Raw genomic sequence first — 18893 nt, forward strand, 5'->3', positions numbered from 1 at the left:
AAATAAGAGACCAGATTCAACTTATAATAGTTTCCAAAAAAAGATTACATTAATTTTTTTTAAATGTCCAGAACTACATGAAAAACTTTAAAACTCCTCAGAGGACCATAACAGTCTTCCATACATAAAAAAGACACATCTTATTCTTATATAAAACAAATCCTGTCGAAACATTAACTCAAGATCTCAAGAAAACATCAATGACATTTTTGCAAGAAACTAGATAAAATAATTTAAAAAAAAAGAAACCACATAAAGTGATACTGAAATTAATTTGGACATGAAAACAATGAAAAGGGTAAGAAAAAAATCTAAAGGACAACTGAGGGAGAATGAGTGATCCAAGATATGAAAACACACAGCTTAAAACTGGAGGGGGAAAAAAAAAACTTGCAAGTCAAGAAATAGACCAAAACACATATGAAAAGTGTATGTGTCCAAGAGGACACATTAGACGACTGGGGGGAAAGATGGATTATTCAAGAAATGATGAAGAGCAGGTTGGATAACCATTTGAGAATGGTGGAGAAAGCAAGGCTTTTATTTTCTTATATAAAAATACTGTGTAGAAGGATCAAATATGCAAACATTAAAAAATATAAAAGTTGGAGAAAAATCTTTAAACAAACCTTTACACTTCAGAAAGCCTTTTTAATGCATAACATAAAGCCCTGCAACCACAGAGGAAAAGACTGACAATCTAACAATGCAAAATTTATAAATTTCTGGAGAACCAGAAGAATGGTGTAACTTAAAGCCAAAAGATAAACTGGAGGAAAATGGCAAACATATGACAAAGGATTAATTTCTGTCACACATACTGTGCTTTTAGAAATCAGTATGAGACAGGCACACAATCCTATAAGCAAAAGGCCACAATATAGAGAACAGTTCACACAAAAAGAATAACGGGAGAAAGGAAGAAGGAAGAAAGGCAAGAAAATGAGAAATCAAGCAAACAAGGAAGAAAACAAATTCAAGTGTGTAATCATCACCGAAAAGATTCTCAATTCATTCATAACAAAGGGAATCTGGGGTGCTGGGAACTGTTCTGTGTCTTGATTGTGGTAGTGTTTACATGACTGAATACACTTGTTAAAACTCAACAGACTACACGCTAAAAAGGTTGACTTTCATGTAGGTATATTCTAAGATTTTTATTTGAGAGAGAGAGCACATACACTCAGGAATGTGGGGGGCAGGAGAGGGACAAGCAGACTCCACACCCAGCGTGAGCCCAACACAAGACTCAATCTCATGACCCTGCAATCGATTGTGACCTGACCTGAAATCAAGAGAAGTCAGGTGCTACCCAGGTGCCCCTCCCTGTAGGTATTTTCTATCCCAACTTTAAAAATGCACTGAAAAGGAAAACAAAATGATAGTATCTCTTATCTATGAGTTTGAAAAAGTTAATAACAATGTTGGCAAGGGTATGAAAAACTGAGCACTCGTAACTCGTTACTGAAGTATAAATTGGTACAATTTGTGAAGAATTATTTGGAAATATTTATCAAAATTTTGAATTCAGATATGCTTTAACGATGTAATTATGTGATCAGGGACTTGTGTTTTGGATCTATACTCATGCCAAAAACAAGGATATATGGAAAATGATGTTCCCTACAGCATTAAAATTTTTAAAAGCTAGTATTACTTGACCATTTACCTAGTACTGGTAAATACAGGTCACATATGGATCTAGTATATGCCAGGTTTGGTTTAAGCCTTCTGAATATATTGCATCTCTTTTAATCCTTATAACTCTAAATTTGGTACTACGAACAAAGCAGTACAACATAGTGGGAAGCATTTCTCTGGAACCAGAAAGCATGAGTTCATGTATTTCCTGGGTCCATGATTTAACAGCTGTGTGATCTTCTAAATAGCGGTATGTACCACTTAAATTAGTTGCAAGTTTAAATGTGGTAATATATGTGATGTCCTCACAACACCACCTAGCACATATTAGGCTATATATGTGTTTGCAGCTAAAATAGTAATAAAACCAGTAATATTACTGCTGTAAAGATGGAAAGCTAAGGCAGTGATTAAGGGTACGCTTAAGATCAAAGAACTGATTTTACAAAATGAGCCCATTTATTCACTATTCAGACATTTACTAAATAATTTATTTTGGCAAAAATGCGCAGTTAACCTTAGTATCAGGAAACAAAAATGATACACAACAAAAACCAGTAGACTGGGATCCCTGGGTGGCGCAGCGGTTTGGCGCCTGCCTTTGGCCCAGGGCGCGATCCTGGAGACCCGGGATCGAGTCCCACATCGGGCTCCCGGTGCATGGAGCCTGCTTCTCCCTCTGCCTGTGTCTCTGCCTCTCTCTCTCTCTCTCTCTCTGTGACTATCATAAATAAAAAAACAAAAAAACAAAAAAAAAACAGTAGACTAGTTTGATAAATTATCATCTACCAATACGACGGACTACCACGTAGATAAAGAGGTCCAAGATGCATTGTTGGTAAAGTATAAGCTACAAAACAAAATGCAATGCAAACATGATCCCGTTTGTGAATTTATTTCCCTGCCATATACATAGTAAATGTCTCAAAGAATAACCAAATATCAATGACTGCAACCCTAGTGGGTAAGGAGAGGGGTCAGGACGCCCAATAGCCTGCTTCCTACCCAGGCATCCTCTGCCTGTTGGACTGTGCCTTATCCCATGTTGCTTTGACAAAAAGATCGACATCAGTACCTGTTTTTGCTGACCGAAAGAAATCCAAAGAGGATTTTTGCTTGTATGGAAAAGGCAAAAAGCAAAAAACAGCATTCAGTGTTTGCTTTGCAGCGAGCAGGTGGGAGGCCACACCAACCCCGAGCAGCTCCTTCCCCGGAACTGCACGCGGCATCTGGGCATCCAGCCGCCAGCACTTTGAACCGTGTCTCGGAGTGTGTGTGCTTTATCCCGGTGTATTCTGGGCATCCGCTTGCAAGATGTGTTCTAAGGTCTCAGAAAAGCCTAAAACAGGTTATTTTTTGGGTCTGCTCAAAACATTATCCATATAGATCAGTAACTGTTTCTTTCCTGTACGTACCATAAGAGGCTTTGGTTCCTAAAGGGTTTCACAGGAACGCTCTGCATTCAGACTGGGGGGAATCCTGTGTTAGATCTTTCTGTAACCTGTAAGCTCATTTCACTTTACTACAAAACCACCACCCCACCACACACAGAGAAAAGAAAACAGGCAATGTAGGTAAAATATGCACCTGTGTGTTTCAGTCACCTCTTATCTGGAAAAGCAGGAGACTCAGATACGCTCAGGGTCAAAGGTCTCAACAGTTTTCCTAAACCCATCTCTCCCCCTAAACCTTCCCAAACTGTTCTCAATTCTCCCCAGCTGTTCATCTTGTGATGTGCCATGTCATGTACCTCACCCTCTTATTTCAGTCCTTTGCTTCCCTGCTCGTAAGTGGGACCCCTCCAGCAGCTCTGTTCCCCAGGCGTACCGGGAATGGACATCTTTGCAACCCAAATCCCTGATGTCTGGCCATCTTGGCACCCTGGGGCTCACCCATATAGCAAGTGCTTCTCATCATTCACTAGGATTTCTGTAAGCTTCCTGAACTCATACCACCTCTGTGCCTTCCTCTCCCACCTTATTTATCATTCCAGGTGACACCCTTGTCTTGACACTGATAAAACACAGCACTTCCTTGAAAATTATAAAGGGACGCTGCCACCCCTCCGTAAAATCACAGCGATGAAAGACAAAGTCCTTACCCTCAAGGACCTCAGATCTAGGACAGACTATAAGCAGACATTTGCTGAAGACGGAGGGAAAGGCTGCAAAGGCACAGAGTTATTTAGGATGCTACTACCCCCATTCAGAGGACAGAAACCCAAGAAGAGGGAGGCGTCCTGCCACCAGTTACTACCTCTGCTCCCATACAACTTCTACTACCAATATCAGCACGACCACCGCCCATTCAGAGGTGACGACATCCTAAAAAATGTACATTAATCTTCTTGAATCTTCATAAGAACTCTTTCTGGAAGATACTATCTTTATATCTCTATCTCCATTTTATAGAAGAGGAAACTAAATCTTAGAAAGCTTAACAATTTAGGGTACCTGGGTGGCTCAGTCAGGTAAGCATCTGACTCAGTTTTGGCTCAGGTCATGATCTCAGTGTCGTGAGTTCAAACCCCACATCAGGCTCTGCGCTTAGTGCAGGGTCTGCCCGAGGATTCCCTCCCTCTTCCCCTCCCCCACTCGTGAGCATGCTCTCTCTAAAGTTAATATATAAATAAAATCTTAGAAAAAAAAAGTTTAACAATATGTCCAAAGTCACAAGGGAAGGGGCCAAGAAACAGACACGAGTGCTGACCCATGGTGCATGATCTAGAAACTGCCTCCTTTTCTGATGATGAGCAGAACATGGGGAATGGCAGGGCAGAGCTTAGTGCAGATCCTGCAGCCACACCGTCTGAGTTCCAATCTCAGCCAGCATTTCCTAATGACCGTGGGCATCCATGCCTCAGTTTTATCACCTGAACATGGAAATCAAACATTTAACTACCCAGGGGAACTCCCTTCTGGCATGATGGCATGAGAAGGCACGTTGGCATGAGAAGGTTGATAAATCCTCTCTGCAAAAGGCAACCACAAAATTGTGTCAAAAGCAACCAGTTTAGCACTTTGGAGATAAACTAACAGCATGTAAGAACTAAGAAACATATCCGTGAAAACCACTCAACTTTGGGACTTCATTAAAATTACAAATTTTTATAATCCAAAACATATCAAGAGAAAGCAAGTCACAGACTAGGAAAACATACTCGTATATCACATATCTGATATAACATCCTTATGCACAACAAATAAAGAACTCTTACAAATGAACTAAGACAACCTAATTTTTTAAATGGGCAAAAGACATGAATAGATCTTTTACCAAAGAAGTTGTACAAGCTAATTTGTAGAGACGCCACTACACACCCACTCGAATGACCACACCTCATGTTGACAAGTACTAGAGAAACTGGAACCTCCGTACATCGCTGCAGGGAATGCAGAACAGTTTGACTTTTACACATTTTTTCTATTTTCATTACTCTGATAAAAAAGTTAAAATATGTGGCTAAATACATAGAACAAAGAGATCTAAGATATAGCAGGTCCATGTCAGACCCCTAGGAATCTGTGCAGGTAACCCACTTCCTTTGTCCCCAGCTGCCTGGTGCTGGTATAATAACTTTACTCTTCCTTGAGAAGTTTCTCATTTTATTTTAGCTGACTCTCAGCCTTTTATTGTTTGCGCTTTTTCTTAAGATATCTTCCCAATGCTGAAATCATAAACTCTTCCGTATTTCCTAAAAAAGTACTGAAGTTTTGTTTTTCACGTGTAAGCCCTTGATTAACTTAGTATTGATTTATAGAAGGTAAGGGTTAATTCCCATCTTTCCACGTGGACAACCAACTGGCTTAACACACTCACACACATACACACAAATACTGACCCTGAGGCGCCTAGGGGCTCAATCGGTGAAGCCTCCAAACCTCAGTTTTGGTTTCAGCTCAGGTTATGATCCTATGGGCCCTAAGATCGAGCCCTGCCCAAGGCTCCCGGCTCACGGGGGTCTGCATGAAAGATTCTCACACTCTGCCCCCACCACCTTCACTCACACACACTCTCCCTCCTTCTCTAAAAATGAATAAATCAACCTTAAAAAAAAAAATACTGACCCTGATAAGAATAAAAAAATGCAAATTAAAATAGAAATGACTTTTCACAACTCAAATTAGCAGAGATTCTTCTAAATGATGACTTGAAAATGTCTTAAAAAAAAAAACTTGGTTCTATGCAACTCTTAAAAATATTCATACTCTTTGACCCAATAATGCTGTTTTTATAACTCTTAAAGAAATAACACAAAAGCATAACAATGTCCCCCACATTATCACATATGATACAAAAATAAATTTTCATTTTAAGAATTAGAAAATATTCATGGGACTCCTGGGTGGCTCAACTGTTAAGCGTCTGCCTTCAGCCCAGGGCGTGATCCTGGAGACCTGGGATCGAATCCCACATGGGGCTCCCTGCATAGGGCCTGCTTCTTCCTCTGCCTGTCTCTGCCTCTCTCTCTCTGTCTCTCTCATGAATAAATAAAATCTCTTTAAAAAAAAAGAAAGAAAGAAACATTCTAATTTCCAACAGTCTGAGAACTGTCAACAAAATGCCAGCACATCTACACAATGGAACCTTAGGGAACCACTAAAATTGATATTTATACACGGTTATAAATAACATGAGGGAAAAGTTCATATTGTTCATTTGTTAAGTGCAAACACAGGAAACAAAATCATATGTACAGTGTGGTCTCGATTATGTAGGAAGAATAGGGAGGCACACCAGACCAGAAAGAAATGCAGCAGAACCACCATCTGGGCCACAGAATGCTCTGTAAATACTACTTTCAATACTTTATTTTCAAAATAATCTGTAAATATGGAGGTTGTATAAGGAGGTCTGTGAGTTTGTTTGTTCTTTAGTTACTTTGCTAAAGGGAATAGCTGAGTAAATCCATCAGGATAAAGCAAAATGCAAGGCCTTTTCTTGGCTTTCAGTTAGGCCACGGCTGAACAGAAATATAAATCAATAGTTAAGAATTCTGTATTTTCTTTTTTTTTAGGAGAACCTAGGCAGCCTTCTTTCTCCTCACTCCACCCAAAACTAGTCTTTGCCAATCTGACATTTAATTTTGATTGGTGTGTATATAGTCAGGGCCTGGCCTGAAATACTCAGTCTAAGTATTACATCAACATAGAGCTAATTAATACAGACTTACTATATAAATATTAACCCTAAAAGAGTAATAAACTCACCAGCTTTTCAATGACCATCTTTACTCCCTGGTCAGCTTCTACTCCACGCTCAATCGTCTTCATTCCCTAGCAAGTAGCCTCAATTCCCTTTCCCACTCTTACTCTGAAATACTGTCTTGGCAAAACAACAACACTGCTGAACTCCGGCTCTGCCCACGCCGCGCCCGCCCCGCACAGGAAAGTGTGGCTGCACAAACACACACCACTCTGCCTGGTCTCACTGAAAGTCATGACCATGAACGTCAGGTGGAGCCTTCAGGCTGCCTGGAAGTCAAACCACATCTCCCCGATGCATCCACCGTCCCGTTCTATGTGTTTGCTGGCGCCATAACACTGACCCCCTCTGTTTAATCTCAGCCCGTGGCCCCGCTTCTTACTTCACTGAGAAAATCAGGACACGGGAAGACAACTTTGGACAAAACCATCCCGCTGCTCTAGCGATCCATGCCCCTCTCCTCGGGGCCCCCTCCATTCATGTACTAGATCTCCCTCACCTCCCAAGGCCCCCTCTCTACTGTATCGCTTCTAAAAACATCATTTCTCAGATACACGAACAAACCTGTCTCAACCCTACCTTCCCTGCCAACTCTGGTTCTGTCTCTTTAATCCCCTTTGCAACAAAACACCTTGGGAAAGACGTGCTTACTGGAGGCCTACTCTTCCTTTCCTCCTGTTTTCCCTTCTGCCCACATCAGAGACAGGAACTACTCGAGTCAAGGTCCCCAGTGACGTGTCCACTGCCAATCCGGCAACGATTCTCGGGTCTTACCTGAGATGCTCTCCCAGCAGCATGGGACACAGCTCATCAGTCCTTCCCAGACGACACGCAGGACAGCCCAGCACTCATGTCTGGACATTTTTTCTCCATCTACACTCACGCCCCAGTGACCTCACTCACTCTCATGCCTGAAATAGCACTGATGTGTCCCCTACTCCCAAATCCACATCTCTAGTTAGACTAGTTTTAAGTCCACTCCCTTCCTGACACTGCCATGGTCTTCATGGTCTTCGGGATACCCGAGCCTAAACACGCTCAATACTACACTCTGGATCTTTTCCATCCCAGCCCCACACCTGCTCTACATGCAGCCTTTCCCACTTCAGTCTATGGTTACTCTGTTCTTCCAACGGCTCAGATCAAAACCTCCACAATCATCCATGGCTCCTCTCTCTCACACATCACACCCAGCGTCCTGTCTCATGTACCACACAGAGTCCAATCACTTGTGGCTGCCAGCACGCTGCCCCATGCTACTATCCTCTCTCATCTGCATTACTTAACTGCCTCCCAATTTGTTTCCTTGCTTCTTCCTTTGGCCCCTCCATGCTTTTCTCCACATGGCACTGGTGCTTAGGGAATTGGCACAAATGCTGATAGTGCCGAGTAATGAAGTCCCTTCTCTCTGACCCAGGAGCATCTTATCTTCTGGCAACATCATGAAACTGCCAGGCTTGCACACTGGGTGAAATCTCCTACTCATCACAGTTCTTAACAACTACATGCAAATAAAAATAAATGAAAAATAGTAAGTGTAATAGAATTGCTTTGACTTCTTTTTAGGGCCTCCAAATCTTACATAATAAGTGTTATTTTAAAAAGTAATGAATGAGGTGTGCCTGGGTGGCTCAGTCAGTTAAGCATCTGCCTTTGGCTAAGGTCAAGATCCCAGGGTCCTGGGAACAAGCCCAGTGTCAGGCTTCCTCTCCTCCATGCTCATGCTCTCACTATCTCGGTGTCTCTCTCAAATAAATAAAATCTTGGGGACACCTGGGTGACTCAGCGGTTGACATCTGCCTTTGGCTCAGGTCGTGATCCCTGGGTTCTGGGATTGAATCCCACATCAGGCTCCCCACATGGAGCCTCCTTTCTCCCTCTGCCTACGTCTCTGCCTCTCTATCTCTCATAAATAAATAAAATCTTTAAGAAATAATAAAAATAAAAAATAAATTAAAACATGAATATTTGCATGGTTACAGAGGTAAATAAAGAAATTCAAAGATAATCAAGTTAAGAAAAATGGACTTAAAATTGTCATTTAATTTAAAAGTTAATGAATTAAGAATAAATTTATAATTACAGCTCTAATAAATTTTCAAGTGATTCTCTCCCACTCTGTAGGTTACTGACACAAAAATATAGGATAGCACTAGTTTGCTGTTTGACACTGACTATCTACTTGGTGAGTCTGTTTTCCTACATAAAATAAAGAGGTAGACATCTAAAGCATGTCTAGCTCTAAAAGTATCTGATTCAGCAGAAATAAAAATATGCAGACTTTTTAACCTGCAGAGCACAAAATTTTACATGAGCATTTCTAAGCATCTTTTTAACTGTGTTCAATACATTTCTATTAAGCTGAGTATGAAAATGTTTATAAATCCAATCATTCAAAATGTTAAGGGAACTGGCTTATAAGAATTGACTAATGAAAATAAATTCACTCCTCCTTAATTTTTTAATTCAGATTTTAACATTTAAAGATTTATTTATTTACTTATTTATTTATTTTTAAAGATTTTATTTATTCATTCGAGAGAGAGGCAGAGACAGAAGCAGGTTCCATGCAGGGAGCCCGACGTGGGACTCGATTCCGGGTCTCCAGGATCAGGCCCTGGGCTGAAGGTGGCGCTGAACCACCCGGGCTGCCCTATCATTTAAAGATTTAAAAAGCACACTTGGGGTACCTGGCTGGTTCAGGTGGTGGAGCAGGTGACTTTTGATCTTAGGTCATAAGGTCAAGCCCCATATTGGGTGCAGAGATTAAATAAAAAATAAAATATTGGGATGCCTGGGTGGCTCAGCGGTTGAGCATCTGCCTTCAACACAGGGCATGATCCTGGAGTCCCGGGATCGAGTCCCACATCGGGCTCCCTGCATGGAGCCTGCTTCTCCCTCTGCCTGTATCTCTGCCCCTCTCTCTCTCTCTCTCTCGGTCTCTCATGAATAAATAAAATCTTTTTAAAAATAAATAAAATAAAATATTATTTAAAAAATGAAAAAAGCAGACCTATATACCAGTTTATCACTATTAGGTATATACATATTAAATTTTTAGTGTGTACCTTTTTATACCTGTCTAGACACTTACCGATGTAACAGCTAAAAACTGAGCAAGTTCCTAAACAATTTCACAACTCTTACTGCCTATGACACAGAATGGACTCATTGGTTAAAGTACCCAGTAGAAAAGACCCTTTGAAATTTTTCTTTTTTTTTTTTTTTACAAACTAGTAACAAGTAAGGCCCAAAGATCTATGTCTGCTGCTTTTTTCATCTGGCTTTACATATTGAGGGAAAAACTTAAAAAAAAAAAAAATCAAGATATTGATCCAAGAGGTCCAATATCTGATGAAGAAGAGCTTCAGTCAAGAGAAGAAAATGAAAGCGAAGAAATGATAAAAGAAACCTTGAAAATTTTCCTGTAACTGAACAACACAGAGCTCAAGACTGAAAGGATCCATGGAAGGCTCAATACAAAGAACAAACAATAATCAGACACGCCGTGATGAAATTTTTAGGAGATAATAAAATGGTACTAAAAGCTTCTCCAAAAAGAGGAAAAAATAACATACAAATGATTGGGAAACAGACAGCAACTAACTTAGTAATACTGAAAGCTGGAAGTCGGTGGTACAACGTCTTCAAAATACCAAGAGAAAATTTATTTTCAATATGGCACGCACTCCTCGTCATGGGGAGATCTCCAGGTGAAAGCAGACCAGATTCCAAGGAAGACGCCAGAGGAGCCTTAGGCCTAGTGCAGACTTGGTGAAAGCAAGAAATAACCTCTCTTTCCACACTAAAATTTCAGAGTTAATCTGTCACTGCAGCATCACCTATTCCATCCTGACTGAAACAATAATCTAGATTTCTATACACAGCCAGACTGTAAGTTACATATCTGGAACATACATGTTTTCTGATAAGGTCTAAAAAAAAACCCAACTTCTTCATCACCTTTCTCAGGAAGTTACTAAGAGAATGAGCTCCATCAAATCAAGGAAGTAAAGTAAGAAACAGAATGCAGATCACCTCACTTAGGAAAGAGGAGAAAAGAATCTGTAGGTTGATGTTACAGTTCCAGCTGCTCAGCCTGTTTGAGATACAGTCCCTGCCGCCCATGGCTCTTCCCAAACACAGGTCAGTGGTGACCTCCTCCATGAAGACACAAACCCAAATTCCCCACCTCCAAGGAGTAAATGAAAACATCCGCACCAACCACAAGAAGAGCTGCACATTCAGGCTCCATTCTAAAACCTGCTAGAATGTGGAACAGGACTCTGGGCTGATTACTTAATCACCCTTAGTCTCTTTCTCCAACATCTATGTAAGGATGAATCAGAAGCTTCCTTACAATTCTAAGATGCAATAATTCTGCAAATGCACAAAACTACTAAAATCCTAAAACAGTTCTATGTGTTACATGCTTACATATCCTGACAGTCTGTGACATTTGGTAATAATATTATTCCCTAAGTATATTTTTTTCCACTTTCAAAAGCAATGTCAACAGATAAAAATGACTGTTGTCGCGGGGATGACATTTCCTTTAAAACCAAAATTAAGCTTCAGTAAGAATCATCTCATTACTAGAAACACCAAAACAAAATTTGCAAAAGGAAAATCATACAAAGTAACAGTCTCCCCAAGAGAATTCACCTTACTTCCAGGTGTATTCACCTTGCTGCTTCAACCATCCAGTGCTTCTGGGGTACCCAGAATAACACCTATCGCTAGAAGAACCACCATCAGCACTGCCAAATAATAGGCTATCCAGAGCATGTGACGAATACACCTTTTCTAAATCGTTCTACAGAATAACATCAAATTCTTAAAATTGTTTTTGATGGAAATCTTTCCTATTAGGAGCCATATATTCCTCTGTTCTCTTAAAAGGGAACCCTTAAACACAAGCATGTATATCCAATATAATCTCATGCTGTCACTGAAGTGCTATATATAGACAGATGCCTCTATAAATGACCAAATTTACCTGTTGGAAAATTTCAGGATGGCATAGTGACGTCTTCAGGTTTACTGATGCTCAGATAACGGTTTGTCTCCCGGGCCTTCAGAGATATGCCGTCTTTTCTTCTTTCTTTCTTCTCTACTAAACAGTCTGCTCCCAAGGACAATGGGATAGCCACCGCTCCCCAAACATAGTCTCCAAGTGTGATGCCCTTTTAATAATTTTAAGAAAACATTTCAGTCTGATGGCTGTTAACAGTGATAAAAAAAAAAATACATATATATCACAACAGTGTGAAAACAAGAGCCTGAAGCTTTGCAGAAGGCTGAGAGCAGTACCTTTTTTGTTCTACATCTTCCATCACCTGACTGCAGTGACCCAGTGCCAAGCAACTCAATAGCTGCTCACATTTGTAACCTTCCCAATTTTAGTAGCTGGCGCCGTTAATACTTCTGTGGGCTCCCACTGTCTTTCCTCCTTTATTTTCGTTTTTCTTGTCTCCTTGGTCTTATGCCCTTTCCCCCCACAAGGCTTCCTTAACAAGAAAAACCAAGTCTTACATACATGTTACCGATTACCCAGACTGCTCCCTTTAACTACTCAGTTTATTTTAAACTAATTATTACTATTAGCATTTACTATATTCCAGGCACTGAACCCATACATTTACATGCATTTTCTCATTTAATTTCCACAACAACGCTGAGAAAGGCACTATTATTATTTTATGGATAAAGCAATTGGACAGAATATATTTTAAAAACCTACCCTATAAAGTCACAGAGCTAGATCTGCAGACTTCTGAAAGACTGCCTTCACTAGCCAGTCAGTTATCTAAGCCTCCGACTTGTCTGATTCCAACTGAGGTTTTTCGAGGCTTTTTTCCTCCTGCTGAATTCCGCAACATGTAGCTGAGGATGCCAGAGGTTCCAGATAACCGAGGGTTTACCTTACCAATCTACGTGAGCTAACATCAAGGGAAATGTGCTTTGGAGCTGTGACTCTCCACACGCTATAGATAACTATGCTTCCAGAAGTGACAAAGGCCTGTGGATCTTCGTGAACGGCCAGTTGGACATGTAAATCAATCAGACCCATGTTATGGCTCTACAGTCAAAGACAGTTCTTGGGGTATCTGGCTGGCTCCATCAGTTGAGTATGCAACTCTTGATCTTGGGGTCGTGAATTTGGGACCCCTGCTGGAAGTAGAGCTGACTTAAAAAACAAAACAAAACAAAACAAAAAACACAACAGTTCTCTGTGTGTAGGTAGGGTGACCTGGGGCCTAAAGTTATAATAATTTTGGTCTTATTCATGCTGTGATTTATTCAGGTGAGCAGATCAGCTCAGAATGGCATAAATAAGCAACACAAAAAAAACCAACAGATTTCTCACCATCTACACAGCACATCCCTGCCTTTAATGTGTAGATAATAACGTAAATACAACTGGCACTTTCTGTACATCGCGTCCCCACAGGATGTGTTAGGGAGACACAGAAGAACCACGGAGGACCACATTCTGCCCATGTGGGACTTACATAAGGAGAAAGACCAAAAGAAAAAATAGTTACAGACTGCGGTAAATGTTATGATGGAAACATACAAACAGGGAAGATGGGACCACTGAAGGAGCTGTATGAGGAGTAGTCAGGAGAGACTTCCCTGATGCGGTGAACCTGGCATTAAGATCTGAGAAGGAATCAACCATAAGAAGAACGTTCTAGGCAAACAGAACTACCCTATGAAAGATGAGGAAGCCAGCAGCAGCCTGGAATGTGAGAGGACAGAAGGGCTACAGGGTGACTCCGTGGTGAGGAAGAGAGAGTTGGTCAAGATGAACTGAAGAACTAGGCAGAAATCACATGGCCCATGGCGGAGAGTTTGGATTTTACTTTATTTTTTTAAAAGATTTTTTATTTATTTATTAGAGACAGAGAGAGAGAGAGAGAGAGAGAGAGAGAGAGAGAGAGAGAGGGGGGCAGACACACAAGCAGAGGGAGAAGCAGGCTCCATGCAGGGAGCCCGACGTGGGACTTGATCCCGGGTCTCCAGGATCACGCCCTGGGCAGAAGGCGGCCCTAAACTGCTAAGCCACCAGGGCCGCCCTGGATTTTACTTTAAACACAATATATGTTCACAACAACTCTGTCAGGCAGATTTAATACCCTCACTTGAGCCCCACAGAAGAAGTAAGGCTCGGAGAGGAGGTAAAATGTGTTCAAGGTCACAAAGCTAGTAATGTATACTAAAGATCAAACACCTCCAAAAAGTCCTCAGTATGGAACACAAGAATTCAAATCTTAAAGGACTTTATCTGAATATGTCTACTCTTCAAACATCAGTAAGACCAACGGCCACCAAAAAATAATCAAGAAAAATGTCATGTTTGTATGTGTCATCAGAGACCCTCAAGTGGGTTTAAAGTAAAATGTGCCCTTGGTTCTAATGCCTTCACTTTTTGTTAAGCTAAACCAGTGTACTCTACAGAATACCAAATTAACCACAAAAACATTAATGACAATTTCACTGTCTATACAATTTAAAATATGTCCCAATGCGGTTTCACTTTTACTGTGTGAACTACTCTTTCGATCTGTCTAGTCATACAAGAAAGTTCCCCCTTTCTATGACATACACTAGTATTATAAATGTCTCCCTTGTAAAAGCAGTAATTTTACAAAAATACTCAGGCACCACAGATGTGCCATTTCCAAAACTGGAAAAAGATTAGGGATGAGGACCAAGAACTGAAATAATCTTCACTTCCCATAAAAGATGCAACAAACAAAACAGCAAAAGGTGATCTTAGCTTGGTCATTTACTTACCTACCTACCCTATTAAATGTCAAAATCAATGCATGCACACTACTAGTTATACTACATATAAATAACATGGGGTGCCTGACCTCATAGTCAACATACTTGTGTATCAACCCATTCCACATGATGGTATGTTCTTGAAAGACAGTAACTACCACAAATTCAGAAATGGACATAACATTTCCTTTTTTCAGACTATATTGTGACTTTTAAGTAAGATCATGCAATTACTTCTACGAGCAAAATAAAAAATATTTACTATTTTTTAAAAAGATTTTATTTACTCATTTGACAGAGAGAGAAGACACAAGCAGGGGGAGCAGCAGGCAGAGGGAGAGGAAGCCTAACACAGGGTTCGATCCCAGGACCCTGGGATCATGCAAGCCAAAGGCAGATGCTCAACTGTGAGCCATGCAGGCACCTGATATTTACTATTAATAACACAAACGTTTCCTGAAAACTGATCACAACGGAGAAAACTCTGGTAGTTTTCTCTGAGAAGTTACACAAGACAGTCTTAGGCAGACCTTGTTTCTGTTCCCCAAAACGGCCACTGAAAGGGATACTCAGATGGCAAAATGGGTAGGACCCCAGGCAGCACAGCAGACCTTGTCCTCCCAGGTCGTGGTGCGGCCTAGGTCAAGGACACCCAAACCCCTCCCCCTCTCACTCCCTGGAAGGTGCTGCCTTGGGAAGGTACCACCTGACACTGAGGGTGAGCCCCTAAGTCCTGGGGAGCCCCTATCTTCTCACTAAAAGATGGGGAAATGGGCAGTGCCAGGTACCCCGTATCAATTTAGGTGGCATCTAAAGAGCCTAATAATAAAAGGGAAAAGTATTTCAAAAGAGATGTTGCCTGGAGACCCTTAAAGGGTAAAGGTTCATCCTTAACCAGAACAAACAGTGGAAAGTACTCGTCAAACCCCAGAGAGTAAGTTCTTCTGAGAATCGTTATCAAGGGACGGTCGGTGAGCCAGCTTCCCCAAAGACAAGGAGCAAACACCAGGGAAGGTCCAGAAGGGGCTGGGGTGACCCGCTGGGTTCAGAACAGGGGCAGACGGTGAAAGTTAAGGCATCCACTGCCAGGTGATGCAGCAGTGAGGAAAACTAGAAAGCACACAGGAAAAGAGAAGCACCGCAGGCTGCCTGTGAAACTTGTAAACAATACCACTGATGCTTTTATTTTTCTTTTTAAAGATTTTATTTATTCATTCATGAGAGAGGCGGAGACACAGGCGGAGACACAGGCAGAGCTGGAGAAGCAGGCTCCATGCAGGGAGCCCGACGTGGGACTCGATCCCGGGTCTCCAGGATCGCGCCCTGGGCCGAAGGCAGGTGCTCAACCGCTGCGCCACCCGGGCCGCCCCCACGGATGCTTTTAAACGACGAGGATGATTCGGGAGGCCCGGGTGGCTCCGCGGCTGAGCGCCCGCCTTCGGCCCAGGGCAGGACGCTGGGGTCCCGGGATCGAGTCCCGCCCCGGGCTCCCTGCATGGAGCCTGCTTCTCCCTCGGCCTGTGTCTCTGGGTCTCTCATGAATAAATAAAATCTTAATAAGATGAAATAAATGGCGATTCCCCACGGCACTAGGTATTCCCTTTAAAATTCACTCATTCAAATAAGCGCCGCGGATCTCATGCCGGAGCGCGCTGGGTCTTTGAAAGTCAGGATCCAGGTGTGCGTCCCACGGCGGGGAGCCCGTCACACACCTGGTGCTGAGGGGCCGGCACCGCACTCGGTCGGGCTGCGAACGGGCCGCGACTCCAAGAAACGCGCGACCAGGGCGGCGTCTGGGAGCGCCCCGCGCCTCCCGCAGCCGCCGGGTCCGCACCGCGCCGCGCCGCGGGCCGCCTCGTGCACGGCCTCGCCCAGGCCGACCGGCCCCGACACTGTGCGCGCCGCTCCCGGCAGCCCGGGCTCCAGCGCTCACGGCCAGCGGGCCCTCGGCCCTCAGTGCCGAGCAGCGGGGCCGGGAGCCGGGAGCCGGGAGCCGGGAGCCGGGGCCGCACCCCCACGCGGGAGTTGGCGCCCGCCCGCCGCTCGCAGCCCAAGTTTTGCGCCAGGACCCGCCGCCGGGGACGCCGGTGGCTGCGCCCGACGCGAGCCCCCACCGTGGCACCAAGTTGCCAACTCCGGGGGCAACTGAAAACCGAGGCCTGTGGGCTCCGCGGCCGCCGCTCCCCCGCAGCCCCAGCGGCCCCGTCACGCGCCGCCCTCCCCGCTCCCCGCTCCCCCCGGCCCGCGCGGCCTCCCGGGGGCGGGGGCGGGGGCGCGGCCTGGGCCTCCCGACCCGCCGGGGCCGAGCCCACGGCCAGGACCGACCGACCGGCCGGCGCGGCCCGGGGGGGGGGGGGGGGGGGCGGGGGGAGCCGCGCAGGCCCCGCGCCGCCGCCCAGGCCTCGCCGAGCCCCGGCCTCTCGCCGGCGGGGCCGCGGGCAACAAAGGCGGAGGCCCGGCCGGCGCGCGGCGCACCGGGAGGCCGAGGGGTCGCGCGGCGCTCGGCGGAAGCAGGCCTCGGCCCTCCGCGCCCGGCCCCCGCCCGGCCCGGCCTCCCCGGCGCCGCTCCCCGCCGGCCGGGCCTCGCGCGGGGACCTCGGCTGCAGGCGCGCCGGCCGGGCCGCCTCCCCGACCCCGGGCCGCGCGACGGGAGAAGCGGCCCCCGCCCCGGCCTCGCGGCCGACGCGGCGGAAAGCGAAGCCCGGACCAGCCTCCGACGCGGCTCCGCGGACGCTCACCCGGCGGCGGCCCGCTCCGCTTCCTCGCCCAGCGCCGGCGCGACTGCCGCGCTCGGCCCTCCTCTCCCGCAACTCCTCCTCCCGCCTCCTTCCTCCTCCTCCTCCTCCTCCTCCTCCTCCAGGAGGGGCGCGCGGCGGCGGCGGCGGCGGCGGCGGCTGGGCCCGAGCGCCGGGCGGGAGCGGAGGAGCCGAGCGGGCCGCCCCGCGCCCTCCAGTCGGCCCGTGGCGCAGGCGGGCGTCCGGGCGCGGGGGGCGGGGCGGGGCGGGCCGAGCGGGGGCGCGGGGGGCGGCCGAGGGCGCGGGGGGCGCGGGGGGCGGGGCGGGGCGGCCGAGGGCGCGGGGGTCGGAGCGGCGTCCGGCCCTGCGCCCCCCGCCCGAGCGGCTGCCTCCCCGCCCCTCCCCCTCCCCCCCCCCCCCCCCCGGCGCGGGGAAGCCCTCGGGGCCCGGGGCTCCGGCTCCCCCTCGGCGCGGCGGCGAAGCGCACCTGGCGGCGGCCCTGGCCCGGGCGCAGCGGGCTCCTGGCGGCACCGGGGCCCGGGGAGGGAGCCCGTCCTTCCTTCCCCGCCCCTTCTGCAGCCTCATGGCGAAGCTGGCCTGGGCGCGAGCCCGCCGCTTGCCCCCCGCCGGCCACTTCTCCCCTCGGCGCTTGAGCGTTTCACCCCGCGGAGCGCGGTGCGCGATGCTCCGCCGCTGGGTCTCACGGCGGCTGATGGAAAGTTGCGTCGTGGGCAGCTTGACTCACTTCTTCGGAAACTGATGAAGGTGCCCCTGACGCACGGCAAGAACAGCAAATTTTATTTTTGTCAATGAGAAGCTACAGGACAAAAACGTGCGTTCCTCTTTCGGTGGAAAGTGGTTCAAGATAGGTGTCCTTAAAATCTAACTTCAGGATGGTTGACTTTCAAAGTTGTGTTTCTTTAATAGGGCCTTTTAAAAAAAAAAAACAAGGCTAGGGGAAAAAGGAATGTTCAAGTGGGAATTTATATCTGAATTACATCTCAATAAAGCTGCTAGTTAGAAAAGGTTCAAGTAATTGATCTTAATTACTATAAACGTCTAATTACAGTATTCGCCTAAACAAAATCTAGATTAATAATTTGAAAATTGGATTATCAGGAGATTTGATCGCTTTTTATGACTGGATGGCACCTGTAAGGCTGGTGTCATTTGCTGTGTGTGATTCACCAGACCCTTGTTATCTTCGGTTCTTAACCTGAATTTATGTGTAAACGTGTACCCTTATTGTTATCCTGATAGAAGTGCGACTCAATTCTCAAAGATCTAATTGCAGTGAGTGTAATCAAAATAGAATGGGAAATATCAGAAAGGGAGACAGAACATGAGAGACTCCTAACTCTGGCAAACGAACTAGGGGTGGTGGAGGGGGAGGAGGGCAGGGGGTGGGGGTGACCGGGTGTCAGGCACTGAGGGGGGCACTTGACGGGATGAGCACTGGGTGGTATTCTGTACGTTGGCAAATTGAACAACAATAAAAAAATAAATTTATTATTAAAA

General features: G+C 45.5%; 1 protein-coding gene across 11 annotated transcripts in view; it reads right to left on the reverse strand.

Annotated features, from left to right (window-relative positions):
- Positions 1-18021, reverse strand: part of SOCS6 (suppressor of cytokine signaling 6) — a 39453-nt gene extending 21432 nt beyond the window's left edge. For 3 of the 11 annotated variants that reach the window (XM_072820424.1, XM_072820430.1, XM_072820389.1), the window contains exons 1-3: positions 17379-17474; positions 12160-12356; positions 11846-12032 (exon numbers count right to left, since the gene is read on the reverse strand). The gene's annotated coding sequence lies outside the window, so the exon portion shown is untranslated. Of the gene's footprint in view, positions 1-11845; positions 12033-12159; positions 12357-17378; positions 17528-17862 lie in introns of those variants that run through there. The other 8 variants (XM_072820451.1, XM_072820418.1, XM_072820406.1 and 5 more) reach the window with 7 other exon arrangements.
- Between the last annotated feature and the right edge of the window lie 872 nt (positions 18022-18893).

This window comes from Canis lupus, chromosome 1, assembly GCF_048164855.1.
Source record: "Canis lupus baileyi chromosome 1, mCanLup2.hap1, whole genome shotgun sequence".
NCBI lineage: Eukaryota > Metazoa > Chordata > Mammalia > Carnivora > Canidae > Canis > Canis lupus.